This window comes from Tenrec ecaudatus, chromosome 17, assembly GCF_050624435.1.
Source record: "Tenrec ecaudatus isolate mTenEca1 chromosome 17, mTenEca1.hap1, whole genome shotgun sequence".
Classification (NCBI taxonomy): domain Eukaryota; kingdom Metazoa; phylum Chordata; class Mammalia; order Afrosoricida; family Tenrecidae; genus Tenrec; species Tenrec ecaudatus.
Genome location: NC_134546.1, coordinates 8,421,078 through 8,440,228, shown reverse-complemented (window position 1 = coordinate 8,440,228; position 19,151 = coordinate 8,421,078). Strand labels below are relative to the sequence as shown.

The 19,151-nt window shown below is 41.4% G+C and overlaps 1 protein-coding gene and 1 pseudogene across 2 annotated transcripts in view; one reads left to right on the top strand and one right to left on the bottom strand.

The window, feature by feature from the left end:
* The window catches only part of COMMD1 (copper metabolism domain containing 1), a 157,737-nt gene that overhangs the window by 55,459 nt on the left and 83,127 nt on the right, over positions 1-19,151 (bottom strand). The gene's annotated exons all lie outside the window — the stretch shown is intronic.
* Positions 13,335-13,999, top strand: LOC142430887 (calcyclin-binding protein pseudogene; annotated as a pseudogene).

Genomic DNA, 19,151 nt, shown 5'->3' with positions numbered 1-19,151 from the left:
CAACTTGGGGTGGGGTGGCACTGAGTCATTTTCATTAATCCAGTAGGACCGGTTCTAGGGGGGAAAAAGGAGACCCCAAATTAAAATATTATACACATACATTTGTTAAGTCTTAAACAAGACAAAGACTAATCATAAGGATGAAGGAGACCATCAGCATGAGGCCTTAAGGGAGTCTAAGTATTCACAGAAACATAGTCATTTATTAGAATATGGAGAATAAGATGATGACTGGTGACAGATCAATTCATCACAGTAGGCAGAACTACTGAAGGGGAAAGGGCCATGATTGGGATGTGTACACCACTGAAGATTGGAAAGCATCCAAGATTGGTTCAAGGCCCTCAGATAATGATGGTCAGGGTGTGACTCATGGCCATGAGATCCTAGTACCCCAATTTCCATCAAGGGCATACTCAAGCAAGCACCTAAGTGCTAAGTTGCTCTCCCTGGACTGGCTAAAAGAGTTTCTTCCATAGCTTCGAGGCTGACCCAAAGATACCCTATAGAAGAGTGGTTCTCAACCTTCCTAATGCTGCGACCCTTTAAGACAGTTCCTCATGTTGTGTGTCCCAGTTTGTGGGCGTATCTGCATGCGGGCAGACTCGCCTGGAGACAGATAAGAGGAGCAGTGTCTCGGTTCCTAAGACCATTGGAAATGTGGTCTTAGGCAAACCCTGTGAGGTCAACTCCCAGAGGGGTCGCAACCCACAGGTTGAGAACTGCTGCTATAGCACAGGGCAGAACTGTCCCTTACAAGTTTCCAAGACTGTAACTCTTTACAGAAGTAGAAAGCCCCATCTTTCTCCCAAAGAGTGACTCGTAGTTTCGACCCGCTAACAGTGTGGACTGCAGCCTAACGTATAACCACCTACATACAAGCTTTACATGCCAGGCTTGAGAATGATTACTTTCATCCTTCCAATTGACTTCTCTTTCTTTTTTTAATGTTTAGCTAGCTTTCTACGATAGTTATAGGATTCAAGTAGGTAAAAAGCAATAAAGTTTGTGGACTCTTCCTGCTATCTTTGAAGATTAGAAATGGTTACTCCCACTCCTTCAGCCATGGGGGAAAATAGAGCGCCTCACTGATACACTGAGAAGCATTGGTTTGGTTTTGCTGGCTGTCCGGAGCTCAGTGTGGGGAATAGGTATGGAGGCAAGCTCCAAGTTGCGGGGTTCGCTTTGCATCCTGATTTTGAGACGAATCGATGCTGATGGCGGTGACACATCAGCAGAAATGCTAGTCGCTCAGTAAGGCACCTTCCATATTTGTGGTGCTTTGGAATGACACTTGTGCTACACCTGCACATTCTGGGACTTGCGTCCAGGACAAGTACCCCGCTCTGCACCGGCCACAAGGAAGGACGTTTAGGCCTTTGTGGAAGGCTAGGATTTATAGTGGGAGCATTACTTTCAATTTTTAGTCTCCACATAGCCTTCTTTTGAGGTCTTTCTGTCCATTGATTAGTAACGTGAAAAGCTTTGCCCTCGGCAGAATGAGTCTGAAAGTGGATCTCTACCAGTCAGTTGGCCAACTAGCTGTCTATCAAATTTCTTGGCACAGACAAATGAGTGCTTCCAGAGCCTCCTCAGCTTGATGAAACACTTCCATTAGAATTCTGTCAATTCCGAATACCGTATGAAAAGAACTGGGGCTCTGGATAAGTACTGCCTCTTTTTGGAGTCCTATTCACCTTACCTTTTATGAAATCTTTCCACTGGCCTCATTTCCCTGGGCTTTGAGTTGCCCAGTACTTCTGTCCACAGCTCTTCAGGTGGAGTTATCATACCTTTGTGTTGGTCATAATTTCACACACCAATGCCTGTCTTATCTCCTTACTCAGTCCAAGATCTCTATTTTTCTGTATCCTACATAGCATAACGCTGGTCATTTTTCTCACTTGTTAAAAAAAACCAACTAAATCAAAACAGTTATGTCACTTATCTAGGACTGTTTCTTCTTTACAATAAAAACTAAAAATCTAAGTTCTTGAATGTATACATCATAAAACAAATGACCCTCGATTGATTTATTGTTTTAAGATATAGAGACCTCAAATTCAAATGCATTTCATAGAGATCCTTTTATTAAGTCTAAAATGAGACAAAGATAAAAAATGAATCATTCAGTTGAGGGAGACTGTTGGCAAGAGACCATCATGGTGTCTAAGGAAACACAGGAACAATTGTGAGGATGGTGCAGGACTAGGCAGTGCCTCATTCTGTTGTACATGGGGTTGCTATAAGCCAGGACCAACTTGACGGCACCTAACAACAAGGATTCAGAGTAAACTTCAATAGGGCTTTGAAAACAAAGGAACTTGTCATGAAACCATGACTGGTGGCAGGTAATTCCTCACAGTTGCCGACAGATATGGAAGGTGGAAAGGGACAGGGTTGGGATGCATACACTGCTGAAGGAAGAAAAGCTTACAGGATTGGTTCTGAAGTCTCTGCCCTTCTAGGTTGGGATATGACTCATCAATATGAGAGTCATAGGCACCAAGGGCATGCTCCAGGCTAGTCCCCAAGTGGGCAACTGCCCCTCCCTGGACTGGCCAGGGCTGTCACAATAATCCACTGTGGAGAATTTAAGCTCCAATATACATACATGCTCTTGGGTGGTACAAATGGTTAGCATGCTCAGCTGGGAAATGACAGCTGGGAGCTCCCTAGTCTACTTAGGGCAACTTTGTAAGAAAGGTCTAGTAATCTCTCAGACTGGAACCAAATTCAGATAGAGTGGAACTGCCTCTGTGAGTTTCCGAGACTGTAAATCAAAACTATAAATGATGTAAGTTTTTCTAATTGTCACAATTTGCGATAAAAGGCTATTATCATCAATAATAATTACCTTGTTATAATGTATGGTGTAAAGAGTTATTCAAATAATTATGTTATCACTTTTAACTCTCATTTCTAAAGTTCTAACCACATGCAAATGCCTACAATGCTCTGCAAGGTACTCTGGTGAAAACCTAGTATTGTGTATTGTCTTTTATAAATCAATGAATTCTTACAAAAGAATCACAAACTCATAAGAACATTAAGAAAAAATTATACAAAGCTTAACCAGAAAGTATATACACATACATACCAAAATACATTTGGAAATAAATAAATGGAGCTAAATTTCTCCATGTTCATTATTAATGCCCTTCTCTCAAGATAGTACGTAGATTTATATGAGGGAGTTCTTAGTTGAGGGAATTACGTTTCTGGAGAGAATAAGTTAGATAAGTCCTCACCTCCAAATGGTACAATGGTTACATCATGCGGCTGCTAACCAGCAGTTGGAAACCCCCCTCCCCCATGTTCCCTGGGAGAAAGACATGACATCTGTTTCCATTTGCGATGCCCTGCCTTGGGAACCCTATGGGGCAGTTCTCCTTGGGTCTCTAGAGTCACAATGAGTCAGAATCAATTCTACGGTAACCTCTCAAAACATCTGATTATTCTTTGCTCAATCACACTCTTCTCACGTCTGTACCTGTGATCCAGCAAGGAACAGCAGCCTGTGAAAGTCTGGTACAGAGGTTAAATAAGCAAGTGCAAGTCTGATGAGCATTTTACAAGGGGTTCAGGAGACAAAGGTGCCACTGTTGGGTAAGAGGTGGGCTGCTAACCGCGGTTGGTGATGCAAAGCCACCAGCAGCTCCACGAGAAGATGTGACTTTCTGCTCCGATGAAGATTCACACCCTCGGAAACCCCTGACACAGGGTCGATCTGAGTCAGAATTGCCTAGATGGCAGAGGGTGTGGGTTTGGGGTAAAGGACACACTATGAAATACAGCATAATCAGGGGAACTATTTGTATGAGGGAGAAAGAGGAACCAAGGAGGGTGAAATCTCCCTAGTGAAAGGCTATACAATGCAGGAAGGCTGAAAGGAGAGGAACTAGTTGGGTTAAGTGTTCTAGGGCAGGCACCTAAGCTTCCTCCTTTCCTGTTCTTGTGAGAGAATAATAGTACCTTCTCATACAGATTTTATCATCTTTGTTTCAGCTTTATTGTGTTTCAATCCTTAAAACTTCCTGAATTTAATACCTTGGATATAAGCAGGCAAGAGCACTTCAGTGAAGCAGGTTTTCAGGTTCAGCGCCATGGGAAAGGTTGGCGTTCTAGTCCTCAAAAAGAAAAACCTGCTACTGAAAACCTACGGTTAGCTCTTCTCTGATGCACATGGGTCGCCAGGAGTCGGAAATCAACCTGATGGCAAATCACAGCCATCGAGTCAATTCTGACTCATAGCAACCGACCCTCTAGGGCAGAGTAGAACTGCCTCTGTTGGTTTCCAATACTGTAACTCTTCATGGGAGTAAAAAGGCTTATCTTTCTCCCACGGAGCAGCTGGTGGTTTCCAACTGCTGACCTTCCAATTAGCAGTCCAACTTGTAACCACTAAACTACCAGTTCCCTATGATGGCAAACAGGTGGTTAAACAAGCAGGCAGGAAGATATATATACAAGAGTCTATCTCCTCCTACTTTTTTCAATCATTTGGTAGGTAGACTTAGTTGAACCTAGCTTCCAGAAGTAAAATTCAAGTTAACTCAAATTAGAAGTGAGTTAAAGTTTATTGTGCCAACCTGGCTTGGTGAGCCTCGCCTTTCTAGTTCTTGGGTCTGTTGCTTTGTGATGGTCGGACTAAGGTGCAGCTGCCTTCGCCAGTTACCTGCTTCTGCTGGCAAGGCTCACTTCCTGTTAAGACATTCCTGAGGAGAAGCTACATGTACCCGCCCCGATGCAGCCCTCGGTGCTGGAGCACCGATGTGGAGACCGCTACCAGCGCTGAGATGCTTACATATTCACTGGCTCGGCTTTCCTCCTGTATCAGCATCATTGCATGTGTTTTGTGGGATGGAGGAGGGCTTTGTGGGCTGATGTTGGACTTGTGGGCTTGAGCAGCAACTGCTTGGGATGGTTTTATGATGTGCACTCAACCTTTATAAGAAGCTCTCTCTTATACATGAGTTTCTGTGGGTGTGTTTCTCTAAAGTACCCCAAATAACACAAGAGGTCAAGAAGAAATAAACAGAATAACTTTCTTAATGTCAGATACGAGTAACAATAACATTTTGAAAAGCAAACAAACTATTCTTCCCTCTACAAAATTTGGTACACACACACACACACACTCGAAGGGAAGGGGGGCTCAAATTAAAATAAAACACCCAAACCCCAAACAAACCAAAGACATTTGAAATAGGCAGTATATAAAAGTCTTGTTTTTAAGAGCTACTCCTACCCCACCGGGCATAAGTAGAGGTATCTTCATTATGTAATCTCCAACTGGCCAAGATACAAACTATTCCCTGTGTCTAAAGCTATATCCAATATCACCGGCTTAGCTAGTATTTCCACAGGCTCTGACTCACACAATCTCAAACTGATGATGGGGCTTGGCATCTTTGAATAAAACAATGTATTTAGTGGGTGTAAGACTGTGTGTCTAAATTTTCACAAAAAAATGGGTTTGAGAATTATTTGGCCTTAAAAATAAAAGGTTATTTCAATTTCTCGTAAATCCTCTTGTAAGGGAAAGGCCGTAACAGCCTGATAGCTCAGATGCATCAAAGGGGTTTGTTTTTGTTTTAACCAGGGGCACCACTACCCCCATGCCAGCATATGAAAAATATTAAAGTTCAATAATCCTTCAACTTCTTTTGTTGATAAAACAGGCAGAAAAAAACACAAAGCAACTTTACAAATGTCATTTATTGCGCAAAGAAACCAGCAATATTTCTATTATAAACAAGGGATCTAGAATTTTTAATCCATAGAAATGGATTTAAAGTAAAGCCATGAATAAAAGATATTTCAGGTGGGAGCACAGTACATGTTAGATGATGGCACCTACTGACTACATGTCATATTGCTTCCGCACATGTCCTGGGCATCTGGAAGAAGAGCAGAGTTTCTGGTCGTATGCACCAAAAAGAGCCTCATAATCGCTTGGTGGGGGGGGGGGGGGGTCGGAGGCACAGCAGTGTGAAAAAGAAAATGGTGATCAATGGTCACAACATTTTCCCATTCTAAAGAACAGAACACAAACAAAAGGTAAGTTGATACCTGAAAAAATATAGCACAACGTGAAGAATGTGTTCTTCAATCTCTGATATTGCCCCTTAAGACTTTGTGTTCCCCAAACTCAAGGAGCACTTGAAAAGGAACACAGTTGGAGACCTTCCGAGATTCCAAAACTGCCATTCTGACGGGATGTCAATTGAAGAGCACTGCTTCTTTGGGAGACTCACTCAGCCTTCCAAAGTGTGTAACCCTCGACGACTGATATGCTGAAGACAAGAGCTTCACATTCTGACATTCAACACTTCTATGACTTTGCAGCAATCGTTTTCTTACCCTCATATATGTACAAACTATTAAGCTGCTGCATATTTTGTTGAGAATGTTTTCAATACACACAAAAACTGATGGAGTCTGGGGGCATGCAGCAGAGGAGCGGGGAGCAGAGCAATGAAGTCCCCAGGGTTAGAGGCGGTGCCAGGGCATGGCACCCCATCAGACTTGACTGGAAAGCACCTGTGAAGGAAAACAAACAGACCCTGAACTATTCATAGTTTATGCGTGTATGTGTGTGTTGTTGTTGTAGCTATTGTTTTACTTTGTTGTTGTTTTGTGGTACTCAATCTTGTGATAGTACATAGCATGTCTACCTGGAAGGGATAGGAGGAATAAACTAGCCAGAAGAGGGAGCAATGGGATGACAGTTCCGGGGGGATATGAGGGTAGGGGCCGTGGGGGAAACGAAGAGAGTGTTAACAAGCCCAAGGACACGGGAATAACAAGTGATCTAAAACCAGTCTCAAGGAGAGTGTGGGAGGTCTGGCAGGGCTGGATCAAGGGCAATGTATCCGAGAGGAATTCTTAAAACCCAAATGTAGGCAGAACATGATAGTGGGACAAGAGGGAAGGACAAAGAAAGAGAGGAAAGAACTAGGAGGCAAAGGGTAGTCATAGAGATTTAAATACATATATAGATGTAAATATATTTATAAAGATGTAAATATATTTATATACGATGAGGGGGAAATAGATCTATGTACATATATTTATAGGTTTAGTATTAAGGAAACAGATGGACAGTGGGCCCATCCACAAGTTCTCCCTCAACACAGGAACACTTTGTTCTAACAATTCAGCAGTCTGAGATGCTCACCTGCCTGGCACGATTGCTGATGACAAAGGGTGCACAGGCAAATGTGGTAAAGAAAGCTGATGGTACCCGACTACCGAAAGATATGCCACCTGAAGTCGCTGAAGACAATGGGTGCACAAGCAAATATGGTGAAGAAAGCTGATGGTACCCAGTTGTCAAGATATAGAATCTGGGGTCCCATAGGCTGGAAGATAAACAAGAGGCCATCTACCTGAAAAACAACAATGCTCACATAGAAAATGCACACCAGCCTGCGGGATGATGAAATCGTCATTGAGTCAGTTCTGAATCATGGAGACTTCATGTATGGTGGAACAAACTACCTCCTGAAATAGCTGCTTATCAACTAACTCTCTATGGTTCAGTGTCTCTATGTTGTCTTTCCATCTTCTCTCGATGCTTCCTTGGTATTTGATTTTTAAATTAAGTTTTCTTTACTATAGACTCCTTCAGTATTACAACTTGAGGCTTGAATTTTCGCTTTAGATCTTTAGCTTGGGAAATATTAGTGTTGTCTCCTTTTTGTTTTCTAACTCCAGATCTTTGCACATTTCACTGTAAACTTTTACTCTGTCTTCTCAACTCACTATTAGAAATCTTCCACATACCTCTTTTACTTTATCATTTCTTTTGTTCACTTCAGCAATTCTGCACTAAAGAACAATTTTCAGAGTCTCTTTTGACATTTATTTTGATCTTTTATTTCCGCATAAATCTTCATGCATAAACCCTCAGTCTTCAGTCATGACGATTGGTTGCATCAAATCTTGAGATGGTATCTAAATTCAGGAAAGATGTTTCCGAGATTATACTTTGGTTTGCATAGACTTACTTGATTTTCTTCAGCTTCGACTTGAAGTTGAAAATGATCAGTTCATGATCTGTTCCACAGCTGGTCCCTGGCTTGCTTGACTAATGAGTTTTTCCATCCTCTTTCCACAGATGTGGTCAACTTGATTCTTGTGCAATCTACCTGGTGAGTACCACAGATACGGTGTTGTCAAATATGTTGTTGAAAGGAAATATTCCCAATGAGTAAATCATTGGCCTTCTAGAAGTATATTATCTGATCTCTGACATAATTCTTATTACCAAGGTTGTATTTTCCAACTTTCACATTCCATCAATGCAGTTTTGATCAAGTAGGAGATAGGGCACTCATACTTCATAAATGATTTTTCACTGAGAGGGATTTGGTTTGGAAAAAGATAAATTTATAGCAAAGGAGAATTTCGTCCAACCTCTTATTCCCGCTTAGTTGTATGAACTTGTGTGCACTTTAATTTATGAAACAAGGATTAATTTCTACCTTAACATATAGTTTTAAGAACGGACACATAGAAGGTAATCAACAAATGGCTATTATGTAATTTTTATAAGATTACTAGACAAATACATTTTTCTAAGAAGGATTTCTGGACAATAAAACTACGTTACTGTAGTACCTGACCAGAAATACCTGACAAGTTTCATAACTTCTACAGAAACTCCTGGTCCTAAGGACATTTTTTCACATAATAGAAAGTGATCTAGATAAAGAAAAAGAACATTTTAAAAAATGTTTCATGTTGTTAGCTTTCAGAAGTCAGGCAATATTACCCTCTGGTATATGTCACATTTAATATTTCATAGACAGTTACTCTGTTTTAGGTTGCTCAGAGTATCAAATAAAACTATATTTTCCTCAATTTCCACAACTATTTTGTTAAACTAGCCAGCTATGCTCAAAATTGTAACTTAGGATGTCCAACCCTGGAGGTAGACAAGCAGTAGCTACTTCCCCTACACTCACAGGGCATATGCTGTTCAAGAGACAGAGAAACGGCCAGCTCCACCTAATCCTACAACGCTATTCCCATTTCCCTGCTTTGAGTCAAGCTACTCATCAGCTCCTAAGAGAGAGGCCACTCTGACCTGCTACCAGGTAAAAGGGGACATGCACGCCTGTTTTCTTGAAAACTGAAAACTAATTAGAGACTTTCTCTGGAAAACAAAACAACTCTTACTTTGATTTGTCCCTGTGAGATTTAAATGAATCTGCAGACTGGGGGGTGGTGGGGAGCTCCTAGAGAACACACGGAGCTCACAGTCTCTGCGTGCAGGAGAGAGGAGAGGAACCGGCCTCCAAGACACGAAGCAGAGCAGCTTAACAGTCAGATGCAGAAATGTGCTAACCTAATTTGCAGGCACAATTTTGGGCCTTTGAAAGACTGAAAATGAACATAAATATCTTTGATTTGATTACTCTTGGGAATGTCAGGGGAAGGTAATTAAATTTTCTCCAAACCAAACTTCATTTATCTATTTAGCTTTTAGAGAGAAACTGAATGAAAATCAGTATAAAAAATTTTTAAATGTATATATACATATGTACACATATGCATATGTATTTGTATATATGTATACAATCATTATTCTCTATTGGAAATAAAAATTTAAGACTGACAATTTTACTTTAAAAAATTATAAAATACTACCCATAGATGAGAAAAAAGAATTGGAAAAATAAAACCCTTAGTTAATGTGACGCATTCTGTAGCAAAATTTACTGTCATTTTGAATTACTTAGTTATTGGGTTTGCAATATTTTCATGGCTACTTTACTTTTTTTTAATTTCTCATAAAGTTTTAAAAAACCACTATCTCAATACAACTTTATAAGGTAGACAATTGATTCTCTTTTAGATTGACACAAAACAAAACCAGAAAGATATGTTAAGCAACCTAACACTTCAAAACTTGTTCATGGATTAACCAGAACATAGGTTTCCTAACTCCTAAACTTCTACTAACCTTGTGGTATAAAATCTTATTTTAGATATAAGACCCTTTTAAAAATATTTTGTGGGACCCCAATAATTCATCAAATAAAAGTGGGAGTGCTATGACTGTGGCAGTTACATGAGTTCATGTCAACTTGATAAATAAGTGTCGGGGTGGAGTCTAGCCTGTCAATTAGACCACAGCCTGATGATGCCTCCTTGTGGGCAAGGCCTTTCCCAGGCAGACTGTGAGAACTTTCTCTCTCTTAATTCTGCCAGCAGAAGAGGCAGGCCTCTCTCTCTGCTTTCACTCTCTTGTGGACAAGCCACGTGGAGCCATGTTGAGACCCGCACTCAAGGGAGCTGGAAGAGCCACATGGAGACCCGCACCAGCTCTGAGATGCTTCCACTGTCACTGGATCCACAGGACTTTTCAACCACCAGACTGTGATCTTCCTGCATTCTGCATCATTGCATGCGCTGTGTGAGTGTGAAGAAGAATTTACAGACTAGTACCGGACATGTGGGCTAATCTCAGACTTATGGACTTGATCTAGAATGGGCTGGGAAGTTTTCTTAATATACAATATACAAGTTTTCTTAATATACAATTATGCTTTGATATAAAACTCTTTCTTATACAGATGAGTGTCCCTGGATTTGTTTCTCTAGTCATCCAGTCCAACACAATGACCAAAGGTGAAATTGGGGCCAGACACTAGGCTAAACTCTCCTTTACTTCCCTCGTGAAAGGCTTTAAGAGACTGCTAGGGGACATCTAGTAAAGCGGTTTAAAACCCTCGTGTCTCGTTCCCCAAGTGAAGACCGTCAAACAGCATCCCAAATCAAAGTGACGAAGTCTAGTCACTATTAAAATGGTCTCTACACAGCTACCATACCCAAGGCTCTCCTAGTTACAAATATACATGCCAACGAAAGAAAGATGAGCAAGAAGCACATCTTACACACACAACTTCCCTTTAGTTAAACTGAGGGTGGAGGAAGAATGAACTTTTCCTCCCTAAAACAGTCCAAGGCTCCAGGAACACTAGATTCAGAGGCACATTTGGCAAAAGTACAGGGGTGGTTCCTGACGGAAATGGTGAGTGGATTGAACTCTGAAAGTGAAGCAGAAATAGCAGCATCACATTTATGCTGTTTTAGGTGGCATTGAGTTGATGTCCACTCCTAGGAACCTCATGACCGAGTAAACTGTCCCGTGGGGTTTTCTAGGCTGTGATGGTGACGGATGCAAAGCATCAGATCTTCTCCCGCTGGAGCTGCTGGTGGGTGAGAGCCACTCAGCTGTCCATTTACAGCTCAGTTTGAAACCAGGGCAGTAGCATGGCTTTTTGCCGACTTACCTGCCTAAGTGAATGCACGTGAGTGGAAAATGCAGCATCAAGTTCATGTCTGTTACCCACCTAAGTAACTCATGATACACCATTCACCCTTCTGTGTGCTGCAGAAGCACACACAGGACTCACAAATTTGAAAAGCGCTCTATTTTTAAATAACACAGCAAACATTCAGGATTTGAGGAATAATCAGCCAGCAGGCCAGGTTTATTAATCCAAGGTACCAGGTAAAAATTGAACTTCAAATTTAAGTTACCTTAGAAATTAAACCTTAAATTTTGAGGAAAAGTAATGTGAAGATGACTGACAGGCTTTGTACAAAACCATCACACATCCATCAAACACATAGCAAAATTAGAGCGGATGTCAAAGTTCAAATCACTTAAGGGGATGGGGGTGGGGGGATTTGGATGAGCTCAAGAGAAGCCGTCTCAGGTCTACTCCCTCCCTTACTACCACACAGTGTGTCCAATGACACAGTCATTGTCCCTGACGATACATCCCGGAGTCATAACAAAATACTTTAAAGACTATGTGCTCTTCAGAATAAAATACCAAACTGCATGTAACTTTGCTTTCTTCAGGCCTGTGCTCCATTCAGTTTACCCACGTATGTCAGAACAAGTCATCGATTTGTTTTCTCAGCTTTTCATTTGTTTAAAAAGACCCACCAGTATTTCAGCAGTTGCCCCACTGTCTTAGTTATCTAGTGCTGACATAACAGCATACCACAAGTGATGGCTTTCACAAAAAGACATTTATTTGTTCATAGTTAGGAGACCAGAAGTCTGAGCTGGGGGTACCAACGTTCAGGAAAGCTTCCTCTGTCATCTTGGGAGGAAGGACTTCATTTCCTTTCAGTTTATGTCCTTGGTTATTTTCATGTGGATGAGACTGATCTTCCTCCCTTTCCACTTGTTTTAATCTGTTCTTTTATAGCTCAAAGGGAATGCCTTAAGACACAGAACACTAATAATCCACTATTTGTCAGTTTTTCATACTGCAATATGGCAGCTAAGTCACTGGTATTGCAAATACCAGCAGGGCACCCAAAGTGAACGGGTTTCAGCAGAGCTTCCAAATTGAGCCCAGACTGAGGAAGCAACAGTCTGTCTACTTCTGAGGACTGAGCCACTTGAAACCGGACACTGTAAGACGCTGAGCACAGCACCAGGAGCCAGAGACTGGTAGAAGATGGGCCATCGGTCAGAAGGCACTCAACTGCGACTGAGGAGAAGACACCTTCGAAATGCCCACTCGACTATCACGACTTAGATGGAGGAAAGCCTTCGTTTGCTGAGAGGCTACCAACTCAAATGAGAGGAAACAGCTGCAAACATCTATTAATAATTGGAACTTAGAATGTACCACGTATTAATCTAGGAAAATTGGAAGTCATCAAAAAGGAGACTGCATAAAAATCGACATTCTAGGCATTAATGAGCTGAAATGGACTGGTATTGGCCATTCCGAATCAGGCAATCGCATGCTTTTCTATGCCAGGAATGATTAATTCAAGAGCAATGGTGTCTCATTCATAGCCAAAAAGGACCTCTCAAGATCCAGCCTGAAGTACAATGCTGTTAATTACTTATCAGCAGACAAGGAAATCCAGCCACAATAAAACTATGGAATATTTCAAATTTAAGCACCAACCACTAACGCTGGCGATGCAAAAATCAAAGAATTGTATTGTCTTTAGTTTAGTCTGAAATTGATCATACACACAATCAAGATACACTGATAGTTATTGGTGATTGGAATTCAGAACTTTGAAACAGTAGTTGGAAACAGTAGTTGGAAACATGGCTTTGGTGACTGAAACAAAGCTGGAGATCACGTGATAGAATTTTACAAGACCAGCAGCTTGTCTATCACAAATACTTTTTTTCAGCAACACAAAGGCCAACTCTGGGGCAGGCTCTTGCAGGTTACAAAGACACCGTGAGGTGCCTGTGCTCTAGCGCGGTCTTTCCTGTCTTCTCCCCTAAGCTACAGCTGTGCCGGCCTGTAGTCTGACCCTGGCATACCATGGCTTCTGCGCTGGAAGAGCTACAGAAAGAGCTGGAAGAGGTGAAGGTGTTGCTGGAAAAGGCCATTAGGAAAGAGCACAGCATGCCCGTACAGCTGAAACACCCAAGATTGAGACAGAAATCAAGAACAAGAAGCAGCAGAAGTCACTAGGAATGCAGACAGAGGGGTTGCTTCATGATAACAGGCTACACAGTGAAGATCAGTAATTATGGATGGGATCTGTCGGATAAGTTTGTGAAAAATCTATATCCCCTTAACTGGCGTCCATCAGGTCCCCGCTGACAATGTGCAGGTGCATTTCACAGAGAAGTCATTTGCTCTTCCATTAAGGGACCTGAACGGGAAGAATTACTCCATCATCGTGAGCAACCTCTTGAAACCCATCTCTGTGGAAGACCGTTCTAAGAAAGTCAAAATGGATACAGACCTTATCACTTGCAAAGAGAAGGCTGAAAGCACTGAGTGGGACTACCTGACCCAGATTGAAAAAGAAAGCAAGGAAGCAAAAGCCTTCCTCAGACGTAGAAACAGACCTGAGTGCAGGATTAATGAATGTCCTAAAGAAAATGTATGAAGATGGAGATGATGATATGAGGTGAACCATTGACAAAGCTTGGATAGAGTCAAGAGAGAAGCAAGCCAAAGGAGATACAGAATTCTGAGACTTAGGGGGCTTTTGGGAACTGCGATGTGGAAATATCGGTGTTTCCAATGAGGGAATGTTGGTGAGATGCACAGATAAATTTAACATGTCTAGCTTCATAGCCCTCTTCCAAGTCAAGGCCATGACTTCTCTATTTCCTACTGGAGGATTTAAATAAAATGTTTATTAAAACAAAGCAAAACAAAAGGCAACAATACATGTGGACTTCTCCAGTTAGAAAGTACAGAAATCAAATTGACGACATCTGGGAGAGGAGCTGATGGAGCAGCTTAGTATCAGCAGCTAAAATGAGGCCAGGAGCGATTGTGGAACAGTCAACTGCTCACAGGTAAGTGCAGGTTGAAGTTCAAAACTTAAAACAATTCCACGAGTGCCAAAATATGGCCTTGACTATACCCCATCTGAATTTCGAGAACATCTCAAGAACAGGTTTGACATACTGAACCCTAATGCCAGAAGACCTGATGAGCTGTGAAATGACATCAAGAACATCATCCATGATAAAGCAAAAGAAGAACCTGGATGTCAGAGGAGACTCTGAAACTTGCTATCGATTACAGGGTACCATAGGTAAGACAAATGGAAGAAATGATGACCCTAAAGTGCTGAATAGAAAACTTAAAGGGCAACTCAAGAAGACAAAGTACTCTAATAAAATGTGTAAAGACCTAGAGTTATAAAATCAGTAAGGAAAAATACTCAGCATATCTTAAATGGAAAGAACTCAAGAAAAATATCCAATCCTTGAGTCGCAATACTGACAAATTCTATGGGCAGGAAGCATCATAAGATGGAAGGTCACTGTACCAAAAAGAACTAGTCGACATTCAACCATTTCAAGATGTAGCATATGAGCAAGAACCAATGGTACTGAGGGAAGAAGTCCAAGCTGTGCTGAAATCATTAGTTGAAAACAAGGCTCCACGAATTAATGGAATACCAATTGAAATGTTTCAACAAGCTGATGAGGCATTGGGAGTACTAATTTATCTATGCCAAGAAATTTAGATGACAGCTATTTGGCAAATTGACTGGAAGAGATCCACATTTGTATTCATTCCAAATAAAGATGAGAATGCATAAATTATAGAACAATATCATTGATATCACATCCAAGTAAAATTTTACTGAAGATCATTCAACAATGGTTGCCATAGTACATTGACAGGGTGCTGCCAGAAATTCAGGCTGGATTTAGAAGAGGACTTGTTACAAAGGATATCATTGCTAATGCCAGCTAGATCTTGACTAAAAGCAGAAAATGCCAGCAAGTTACTTATGTTTCATTAATCAAGCAAAGGCATTTGGTGTGTGGATCATATCAAACTACGGATGGCTTTGAGAAGAATGGGAATTCCAGAACACTTCGTTGTGTTCATGCACAACAAACCTGGATCAAGAGGCAGTTGTGAGAACAGAACAAGGGAATAAGGAAAGGTAGATCCTCTCACCATATTTATTCAATCTATATGCTGAGCAAACAATCAGAGAAGCGAGGTTCTAAGAACAAGAATTTGGCATCATGACGGGAAGAAAGGTTATCAATACCCTTCAATATGTGGATGGCACAACATTGCTTCATAATAGCACGGGAGACACGAAGCATTGGCCGATGAAGATCAAGGACTGCAGCCTTCGGTATGGGTTACATCTTAATTAAAAAAAAATCCTCATAACAGGACCAAGAAGTAACATTGTGATCAATGGAGAAAAGATTGAAGTTGTCAAGAGGCTTGTTTTGCTTGGATCCACAATCAATACTCATGGAAACAGCAATCAAGAGATCACAGCGACCCTATAGGACAGGGTAGAACTAACTGCCCCTGTGAGTTTCCGAGGCTACAACTTTTTAGGGAGTAGAAAACCTCATCTTTGTCCCTTGTTTCAAACTGTTGACCCCGTGGTTAGCTGTCCAATGTGTAACCACGCCACCAGAGTCCCCTGATGTCATGAGGTGAGGTCAAACCATCAGCTTTGCTGTTACTAGCCAAGTACTTACCGTATATGCTCGTGAATCAGCAGTTTTTCCAGCTAATTTTTAATGCAGGTTTTGCAGTATAAGTAGGTGCCTCGGCTGATATTTGGGTCCGCTTATACTCAAGTATATATGGTAAACATTGCTGTACCAGGGCTCCTTTTATTCAAATTAGATGACAGCATTGCATCAATATTGTTACCTGTTTTTGATCATGGTGCTGTAGTTATATAAACAGTTTGGGGAATCAGGGCATATGGAAATCTTTTTACTATAACAGGCTTTTAAAATTATTTTATTGAGGGCTCATACAACTATCATCACAGTCCATACATATATTAATTGTGTAAAGCACATATGTACATTTATTGCCCTCATCATTCTCAAAACATTTGCTCTCCACTTAAGCCCTTGGCATCAATTCGTCCTTTTCCCCCCTCCCTCCCCACTCTCAACTATAACTATACCATTGAAATTATTTTAAATGAAAAGTTTAAAAAAAGGGTGTTTCTTTTTTTGGTTTGATTTGCTTTCACTTTACTTTAAGTAGTAAAACAGAACCAAGCAAACACAAAGATTCAAATTTAACAACTAGCTAACTTGAGAACAGGGCAATTTAAGCAATTAAATGGCTGAGTCCCTACTATGTGTAAGAGAAGAAGCCCTGCTGGCATAAGCTATGCATGTAAGGCTGCGAACTGCTCGGTCAGCAGTTTGAACCTACCAGTGCCTCCTTGGAAGAAACAGAATCTACTCAATGGCAGTGGATTTGAGTTTCATTTTTGTTTTTTAATGGAAAATGTTCTGTGTTGTTTTGGTAGGTTAGGAATCTAGGCCCAATGTAGTTGGGTCCTTAGGTTCAGGGTTTCTCCCAAGGCTGCAACCAAGGTATCATGTTAGGGCTCTACTGGGGCAGAATGCAACTACACTTGGGGCTGTTGGCAGGACTCAGTTCTGTGGGGCTGTTGCCCTGAAGGCGCCGGTCCTGTTGTCTGCTGGCTTGGAGGCCTGCCTCAATTCTTTGGCACCAGGCCTCACCACAGCTCGGCTGGCTTCCATCAGCGCCAACAAGTGAGAAAGCAAGAGAGGGCCAGCGAGGCAAAGCCAGAGACTTTTTGTAACTTAATCTCTCTTGGAAAGAACTTCCCTTCACTCTTGTCCTAGTCTACTTGTCAGAAGTGTGGCCTAGATGCAATGACATTCCAGGGGAGTCTGAGTGACAGCAGGGTGGAATCATTATGGGCCTTCTTAGGAGCTGTCCGCCAAGCTGTTAGACTCTAGTTCTAAGTACAATTAAAGTCCAACTGACACCCTTAGACCAATATTCAGTGTTCTACTACTCCTTGCTTGGTATGCTACTTTGCTAGCCACCCTTCTAGTAATCTAAAATGGCCATCTTTTGCAACTGCTCAACATTCCAGGCCCTGTCCAACTGGAACAGATCTGAAAGCAGGAACAATCCATATATCTGCTTCCCAACTGACCCCACACCCAGGAATCCCCAGAAAGAAACATGTTATCTAACCCACCACCCTCCCAGACCCATTTTAGAAATGGGAGAGGCATCAGGGCAAGACCTGGAAATCATGACTTAATAGTCGGACCTCCGTTTACTAATGCACAGAGGTTGGTCAGAGAGTGGGAAAGGGAGGAGAGAAGTCAAAAGCCCAGAAGTACATGGGATAAAGGGCCTGGGTGCCTCCAATTCTGGGAGCCTAAGGCAGTTTGGGTCCAAGACTCTACTCTACATCTTGTCTGAGCAGATGATAAATCCCTTTCTGCTTCTCTTGCAGGCAGTGTCCACTCCACTGCAATTGACGAATGGCAGGACATGAACCCGAAGGTTGGCCTGATCACCATTTGTAGACTCCAACAGAAACAGAAACTGCTATGTATTAGTGGTAATAACCGCAGTAATGGGAATTAGAGTATAGCAGGAGCCAGGATGGCACAGCGGTTAGGCACTGGGCTGCTAGCCACAAGCTCAAAAGTTGGAAACCACTAGCCACTCTGCAGGAAGAAGACAAGGCTTTCTAAGACAGGGCTTTCTATTTTCGTAACGACTTACAGTCTCGGAAACCCACAGGGGCAGTTCTACCCTATCGGGTTGAAAGAGTCAGAATCAACTCCATGGCAGGGAGTCTGGTTGGGTTTGGAGTGGTTGTGGGGGTGGTGGTAGTAACAGCTGCAGTAATAGCCCCAATAATAACAGTGATCTGAGAGATAATGGTAATATAATATTGATCACTTCCAAATCCAGATGCAAAGACAGTATTTATGTTTTTGAAAAGCAAAAAACCTGGATTAGTAAATTTTTGTTGTATTAGGTTGAAATATCTTTTTTAAGGTTAAAATTTTGAAGGCAATTCTTCCTAAGAAAATATTTTTCTGTTCCTCCCAAAGCTTCCTTCATTCAACAGCTCCATTTTAAATAAATTTGTCACACATGCCTTTGTTCATTAACCATGGAAGAATAAGGTTAACTAGAAGCATAATTATTAAAGCATACCTCACCACCAGAAAATAGTTTTAGAATAAGGGTTTATCTCTGGGATGCTATAAATAGGTTCCTTGTGTCAGATACTTTGGCTTCCTTTCCTAGTTAGCCATATCTTTTTTTTTAATTGGCAATAAATAGTAACCAAAAATCTGGGAAGTCAGAAACCAGCCCAGGATTCTACATGTAGGGTCTGAAAGTCCTAGGTATGTCCCGTTTAAAATGGGAATGTGCTAGTTCCACCAAAGTAAACAACGATCCGTTTCAAAGAACACACATCGAGCTCTGAAACAACAACATGTATCCCTTTTACTTCACTAACTTGGTGGGTTCTGGCATGGTCATATTTGCAGAAATTCTTTTTAAGAACAAATTCTTAACATTCACAGCATTCTTGCTAGTCCTCAGTTATCTGACAAGTAATCACAAGCACAATCTTTGTATTTTCTGTGTGCTTAGTACCTGGAGGTTTTAAAACATTCATGGGAAAATTCTATGATCACTCAAGTCCATTTGTCTACAAATTTTTTGAAGTCTAGTCATAGAAGATGATAAGATACAGTTCCTTACCTCAAAAGGCTTTACATTTTACTAGGGAAACATACTGCCTTACAGAGGAGAGCTGGTCAATTTTGAAAGGAAACATAATTAAGTGCTAGACTGTGCTATAAACACTAA